The sequence below is a fragment of the Anguilla anguilla genome, chromosome 14 (assembly GCF_013347855.1).
Source record: "Anguilla anguilla isolate fAngAng1 chromosome 14, fAngAng1.pri, whole genome shotgun sequence".
In the NCBI taxonomy this organism is placed as follows: Eukaryota; Metazoa; Chordata; class Actinopteri; order Anguilliformes; family Anguillidae; genus Anguilla; species Anguilla anguilla.
The window spans coordinates 25,006,863-25,014,252 of record NC_049214.1 but is presented as its reverse complement, the minus strand read 5'-3'; positions in this window follow the sequence as shown (position 1 = coordinate 25,014,252).

Below are 7,390 nucleotides of genomic sequence, written 5' to 3'. Positions count from 1 at the left end.
GAAACATTTCTATATATATAAAATATTCTTCATTGCACACAAAAACTTTGAGGGGGAAAAATATTCTTGCCGCAGTAGTACTGCATTTCATAACTCAAATGCAGCTCATGCACACACCTGGCCAAATTCAGTCTAAACTGTTGACCACCTCCTGTTAGGTGATAAACTGCATTGCAAACATGAAATAACTGTTTTATATTTTATGCATTTGTAAAGATGCACTGAAACTGAAATAATAATATCATCAAAAAACCCCAAGTGAACTAACCCCTACAAAGCATTACAGAGCTTTCATTCAACGCAAAAGCCATGTACTCCACACATGGCCACAGCGAGCACTTAAAACGCAGAACAGAGCACAGAGAGGGGGGAAAACCCCACATTCTTTAGGATGTTCAAAATGGCGTAAAGTAAAACAACACATCTGGAATACTGAACGCAGGGCCAGGCTGGGTGTCATAAAGAAGATATATGCGTCTCTGAGAACGTTCACAGAACAGCACGTAGACTCATCTCTACCCCCTGGGGGGCAAGATTCATCCTGGCAGATGGGGGCAGGGCTTAACTAAACTTTCGGTAGTTTTAGAGCACCCTCAGTGCACAACACCCAAGAGAGAGGAGATCTCTACATAGTTTGGGATTTTTAAATATATATATATTTTTTTTTTTTTTTTTTTTTAAACACATACATAGCGCAACAGGATAGAATAAATCACACGAAACTATTTTAGACAAGTATGGAGATGAGATGGATTTTGTATATCCCATACACATCAGTAATAATAAAAATGATTTGGGAGACATCATGTTGAAAGCATCGTAGGCCGTTTGTCATTGTGTGACCGAATGCGGGTGGAAAGGTCACCGTGTGAAGAAGGAGCAGATTCAGAGCACACTAAAAGTTCAGTTTTTGAAGCTGAACTGCGGCGAGACTGAAATGATATATCAGTAATGCTGTCTCCCTCTGTGTTACTGTGGTTCCTTTAGTGAGGCATATCAATAGCCGCTTTTCCACCGTGGGGCCGAACGGTTACCAGGGCCGCTCCGTGCCGTTCCGCGCTGCTCGGGACTCGTGGGAACGGTTACCGTTTCTGTTTCCACCGTCGGGCTGCTAAAACCAAGACTAGGAAGTATCTAAGAAAAGCTAGTGACGGCAGCAAGTGACGCAGTGGATCAGCGATGGTGTCCCGTTGTGTATGTAATAAATATGGGCCAGTTGTTGTCGTCGCTCCCCATTCTGTTCTGTTTTTGTTATGTTCTGTTTCGTTGGCTGGCGATATGGACGAGGATTCTGTGTATTTTGGTCTGCTTTTGGTTTTTCTTTTTAGCGTATCCTCCACTGACCATGACACAGTTTCGGGCATTTTTATTTATATTAGCTTCTCTACCGACCTAGCTTACAGAAGAGGATGTGAAGAGACCGGATGTGAAGTCACAAAACTGACCAATCGGTGAATGTCTATGTCATTAAGCCCGCCCACCCGAACGGTTCTGCTGCACTGAGCATGGTTGTCTAACCGTGCCTAAAATATCGTGCTGGGCACGGTTTGTAAGCGTTCCGCGCCAAACCGTTTCCAGGTGGAAACACCATTGGAACGGTTCCTCTCCGTGCTCAGAACCGTTCGGCCCTACAGTGGAAAAGAGGCTAATGTTATTTTCGACTCCTCGAGTTCCTTTCAAGCCCCCATCTATCATATCAAAAAATGATCTTTCTTCCACCTTGGTAACATCTCTCACATTTGCATCCCTACCTGACCCAGAGAAGCTAGTCCATGCTTTTATTACATTACGGCTGGTGTCTAATTGGTGTCTCCCTGCTGATAGGTGTCCCCTCCAATTTACCCTCTCGTCTCCAAATGGTTTAGAACTCTACCGCTACAGTCGTTACCTGCACATGCACTAGTGAGCACATATCCCCAGCATTGTCTCTACTGGCTCCGGGTCACATTGAAGATAGTGCTTAAGGTCCTTTTACTGACCTGCAGGGCTCTGTCTGGTCTTGCCCCACATTACGTTAGTGCCTTCCGGGACCCCTACTCTCCCGGCTGCCCCTTCACTCCTCTGGTTCTGGCAGGCTTACTGTACTTCCCCCAAACTCTGCTCTGAGGGTGACAGGGCTGTCTGTTCTGTGGTACCCAGGCCCTGGAATGACCTATCTGAGCCCACCTGGTCTTATAACTCCGTCCAACTCCTTTAGGACACAGTTAAAAACCTACCTGCTTAGGAAAGCCTGTGACAATGTTTCACTTACATAGTATGCTCTTCTGTGTGTAGTGGTTATGGTTTCTCTCCTCTGGTCCCTTGTACATGTTGTATTCATTGCTGTGCTCTTGTTATTTTATTTATGTAGTTTTTTTTTTTGTGTTTCGCTTTGTTACTTTTAACGTACTGTGCAATGCTTTGAGCGTGGGTAAAAACGTGCTTCGCAAATAAAATCTATTACTATTAAGGCGCATAGCGTAAAATTTTTAAAGCATTTCAGGAAAGTGCTCTTGCTTTTGGGCACAACAGCAATGCATTGCTCGGGACTCAAGCCCGCAACCCCCCCCCCCCCCCCCCCATGAGTTACACCAAGAGTTTCCTTCCCGCTATAGGCCTACTGCACAGCCTGAGAGTCTGCATGGGGAAATGACAAGCTAAAAACAGCCCACAAACATGTAATTATACACACACAACCATTCCACGGCAACTGAGCGTTTCAATGAGTCAGATGCTGCGTTTTAATAAAGGGTTAGATTACTCATGACGCTCAGAGGCTGCATTTTTATTAACGGCGGCTCATTCTCTTATCAGTCTTTAGCCCACTGCGTTTCTATCTGAAAGCAAAACAAAATGGCGTCCGGCTAACAGTCTCCAGAGGCAAAAACACTGAAATGGTTTCTAAATTATAGCCTGATGGCTAACCTCAAAACACAGACACATTAAGGAAAGTATCGTTAAATGTTGGTTTAAGGGTTTGAGGTCGGTGAGAGAGAAAAAATATCCTCGGGCCAATATGGAGACACAGCAAATATGTCTTGTGTGTGTGTGTGTGTGTGTGTGTACCTGGGCATATGTGCATGCCTGTTTATTCTTGTGAGTTTGTGTATGTTTGTATGGATTTTGTCCCAGTTCTCACACCACTCTCTCACTTCTCTCGCCTGTGCACCCTGAGCATAATATCGCTTCAGATTATGTGGACATTGCTAGCTTTTTCCCCAGGGCTAATATGAAAAGATCCATGCTTGCATTTGTGAGACATGGGGCAGTCATTTAAATATGAGTTAGCCAGCGACTGCAGCGTTTTGGCGGATATCCTGTCTGCGTTAGTTGGTGGGAAGACGTCTAGCATACCTCTCAGTGAAAGTGCGTTGGGTGTGTTCGCACGTGAAGTAACCCGGGGAAGCATTGCTTCGAAAACATTGGTATGACTCAGCAGGCAAGCACCTACTTACAGGCCGTCTGCCAGCATTTTACCGCGACCTACTAGCGGCAGGGCGGTTCTTCGGTTATTTTTGCGTTCTTTAAGCCGACCGATCCTCATCTCAGCTACCTCCCCTCAGTTTTCCGCCGGCAAGAAGCTGCAGTGCCAGTTTGCCGGCGGCTGCGCCGACCGTATTCTCCGGCGAAACGGCGCTCGAGGTAAAGTTATTGTGCGGAGCGCGGCTGTGCTAGCGTGAATGGAATGTATGGGGCTCTCATTCCTGAAAACTTCACTGAAACAAAACCCCACCGCTTCTGCACACGCCATGAATGTGAACGCTTTCTATTTCTCAACTGTGTGATGTCAGAAAGGTCAAAAACCAGTAAGATCAGCAAAAAAAAAGATCTCTTGATTCTGTTCTGCACAAATCTCTCTACACCTGAATGATTAAACTCCTGATAAAAAAATGTTTGTCATTTTTTTACCTCATTGTTCGGAACCCTTTTGGTTTCGCATCAGAGACGCAGAAGAAAAGACAATTAAATACCAACGTGATAGAAAACAAATGCAACTCTCTTTGAGCGACTCTTTTCAGCGATGAGGCCGTTCTCTCTCCAGGCTTGCTGGCCTGGCCTGTCGTTCTCCAATTAAACAGCCTACACCCTCGCATCTTGTGGGAAAGTACGTATTCTCTGTTTCCAAGGAAGTCCCTGCTTTGTCCGACTTAAAGATACACAAAGGAAAGAAAGGAGCATTCTATACACGCAGGGAGAATTGACTGCAGCGAGAGGAAGTTTATTATACATTGTTCACTTGTTCTTTTGTGGCTGATAAATGGCCAATGAAGAAAGAAAAATTTCAGAATGGAGGGTAGGCACAAAGGAGAAGACTGAATCACGAAGTTTACATCTTTATTTTTTCGTTATCTTCAGTATTATTTAGTCTGACATTTCCAATTTGAGACTTTTGTCTCCGGTCCCTGAAGAATGTCCCATGACTTTTGACCTCTCCTATTTGGCCAATAGGAGCCTTGGTGCCGCAGGATGATGCTGCGTCTGCCCTACCTGCCCTACCTGTCACACTGTATGGGCATGGTCACCGCTCGTACCCGCAACAGCCTCACCGAAGCACTTCCTGTAGTGAGACTAGAAGTGTGTCATGCCAAATTCATGCTATCCTTTTTTACCTTCTCTCGTGGCGAATCTTGGAAGTATATCCACAGAAAGTAACAGAGAGAGAGAAAGGGAGAGGAAGAATGAGGGAAGTCAGAAAGAGAGATGGAAATTCTGTTTAAGAATGAGAGAGAGGATGAGATGTATGTATGCCCCTTCTTTCTCTTTATTTCTGTTTGTTTCCCATGTTGTCCTTTTAGTTTTCATAATTAACTGGACCAATATTTGTATGATTTTGTAAATAATTGTCACTAATCACTGCTGTAATCGGGTAGTCAGATTTCACATTTGTCAACACGTTATTCATGGAAGAAAAAGAGAGCGTGAGATAGAGAGAGAGAGCATGAGATAGAGAGAGACTACACCTATTCTCTGCATCTATGCGGAATGAAAGGCTCGGCAGCTTGGCTGAGCATCCTCATTCAGCGCAGGGCACTGGAGATTGGGATTCATTGGGCCCCACGTGGAGCTGCCCTCCCCAGGGATGCTTATTTGGAAAGAGGGGAGGGGGGCAGGGCCGGGCGGGCTAATTGCAGCCCCAGGGGCCGGTTGATGTAATCTTGCTGCGCACAATAGCCCTCTGTTTGGCCAATAAGGTGCTAAAAGCTCTCCCAAAAGGCTTGTTTGGTTTACCCCTCCTCCCCCCCTCCCCCTTTACCAACTGCTCTCTGAGTATCCAAAACCTTTTCAGTCTTCAACTGCTATTCCTGGAACTAAAGCACCATTCGCATAAATATTCCTGACAACCTGAAATAGACAAGACAAGATAACGAAAAACGAATAGACAAGAATCAGATCAGTTTGTTTATGGAAGTGTCCAGATTTTTCTTTAAGAGAAACTGGAGCAAACTGCATAAGCTTGTTTTTCTTTTGAATAGTTGATGGTGAGTTGACTTAATTTAGTCACATGAGAAGAGAGAAGCCCATCAGGGCTTCATTTGTGTCAGTGCAAGCAACAGGAAGTAACAGGACTTTTAAGCAGTTTACCTACTGCTTGAATGGGGTGTGGGGGCTACAATATAGGTCTGCCACAGGAGAAAAATAAAAATATCCTGTAGTCATTACAAACACTGTCCATGCAAGCCAGTTGCTTAGTGACACAGAATTAAAGAAAAAGGAAAGAGATTTTTCTTTATTTGAGGCCTACTCTGCACACATGCACGCTCCCAACAGTAAACCAGACTGTTCACATGCAGAGGCAGGGCAACAGCACAGTTAGCTCAGCTCACATAAATGGTGAATGGACTGCGTTTATATAGTGCTTTTTATCTATATATTTATATATCCAAAGCGCTTTACAATTGATGCCTCTCATTCACCCATTCACACACACTCACGCACGGCGAAAGGCTGCCATGCAAGGTACCAATCAGTACCTTCGTTGGGAGCAATTAGGGGTTAGGTGTCTTGCTCAGGGACACTTCAACATGCCCAGGGCGGGGGAGCGAACTGGCGACCCTCCGACTGCCAGACAACCGCTCTTACCTCCTGAGCTATGTCACCCCTCATAACAGCTCTGTGGTCCTGAATTACCTCTCCCAGACATCTTTAACTACGGGATTGACTAAGCAGGTATGTTTTTTTTACACTTAGAGACAGAGAGCATGTCCCAGGCCCAAAAATGCATAGGAAGATTGTTCCATAAGACAGGAGCTCTGTAAGAGAAGGCTCTGCCACCCATTGTAATTTTAGATATACTTGGAATTTTCAAATATGAACAATGTAATCTTGGAGGAGAGTAAAGATTAAGTAACTCACTAACATATTCTACACTAGCAGGTTGCACACTAACATAGTCCTGAATACATCACAATATGTTTCAAGTAAAATCTCGTAGTCAATCCTAAATTTAACAGACAACCAATGAAGAGATTTCAGCATCGGACTGATTTGTTGACATTTCTTAGCTCTTGTAAGTGCCATAGCAGCTGCTTTCTGCACAAGTTTGAGTTGTTTCAGGGCTGAATTGGTGCAACCAGACCATAAAGCACTATGGTAGTCCAGCCGGGAGATTACAAACCCATGAACCATTTTTCCCGCATTCTGCAGGGACAGCGTCTTTTCATTTAGATATGCTCCTCAGGTGGAAGGCCACTCTTGTGATCTTATTAATAAGGGCTTGAAAGGAGAGATCTGAATCAATAGTTATGCAAACGTTTTTATAACTGCATTGGTGGAGACAGAGAAGCCATCTAGATTTAACAAAAACTAAGAATTTATTTATAAGAGATTTGAGACCTACTGCTAATATTTCCATCTTATCTGAGTTCAAGGCTCAAGTGAGAACCTATCATTTGAAAAGGATTGAAAAATAAAGTCCTATTTGCTCAAAAAAATGGTCAAGACCAGCTTTCTTTAAGGCATTTTTGGGACAGCAGAGTGCCAGTAGTATTAATTATGTTAGTGAGAGTAGGACTAATGACAGGGAGACCAGATTTGACCATGGCTGTGGGAATAGGGTCTAATAGACAAGGAATACACCTCATTTTAGTAATTAAGACTGTAATGGTTGCTAATGATTAAAACCAAAAGTGAACACCAGATCTAGAATGTGGTCGTGGCTGTGAGTGGGAAAACGTTATGTCTTGCGTAAAATCAAAACAGTCAATGAGAAACAGAAAATAAGCAGCAAGTTTACGTGTGTGTCAAAATCACAGAGTGGGAGGATTACAGAGGATAGTGATCTTAACTGGGTTAACAACTCGGCCAGATGAGGAAATTTGGGCTCGGTTTAGATGGCCAGCAGAGTAATGAGCAGAACATGGCACGTTGCATCACTGCAAAATGTCCAAAAAATCACACTGCACTGTGCAAA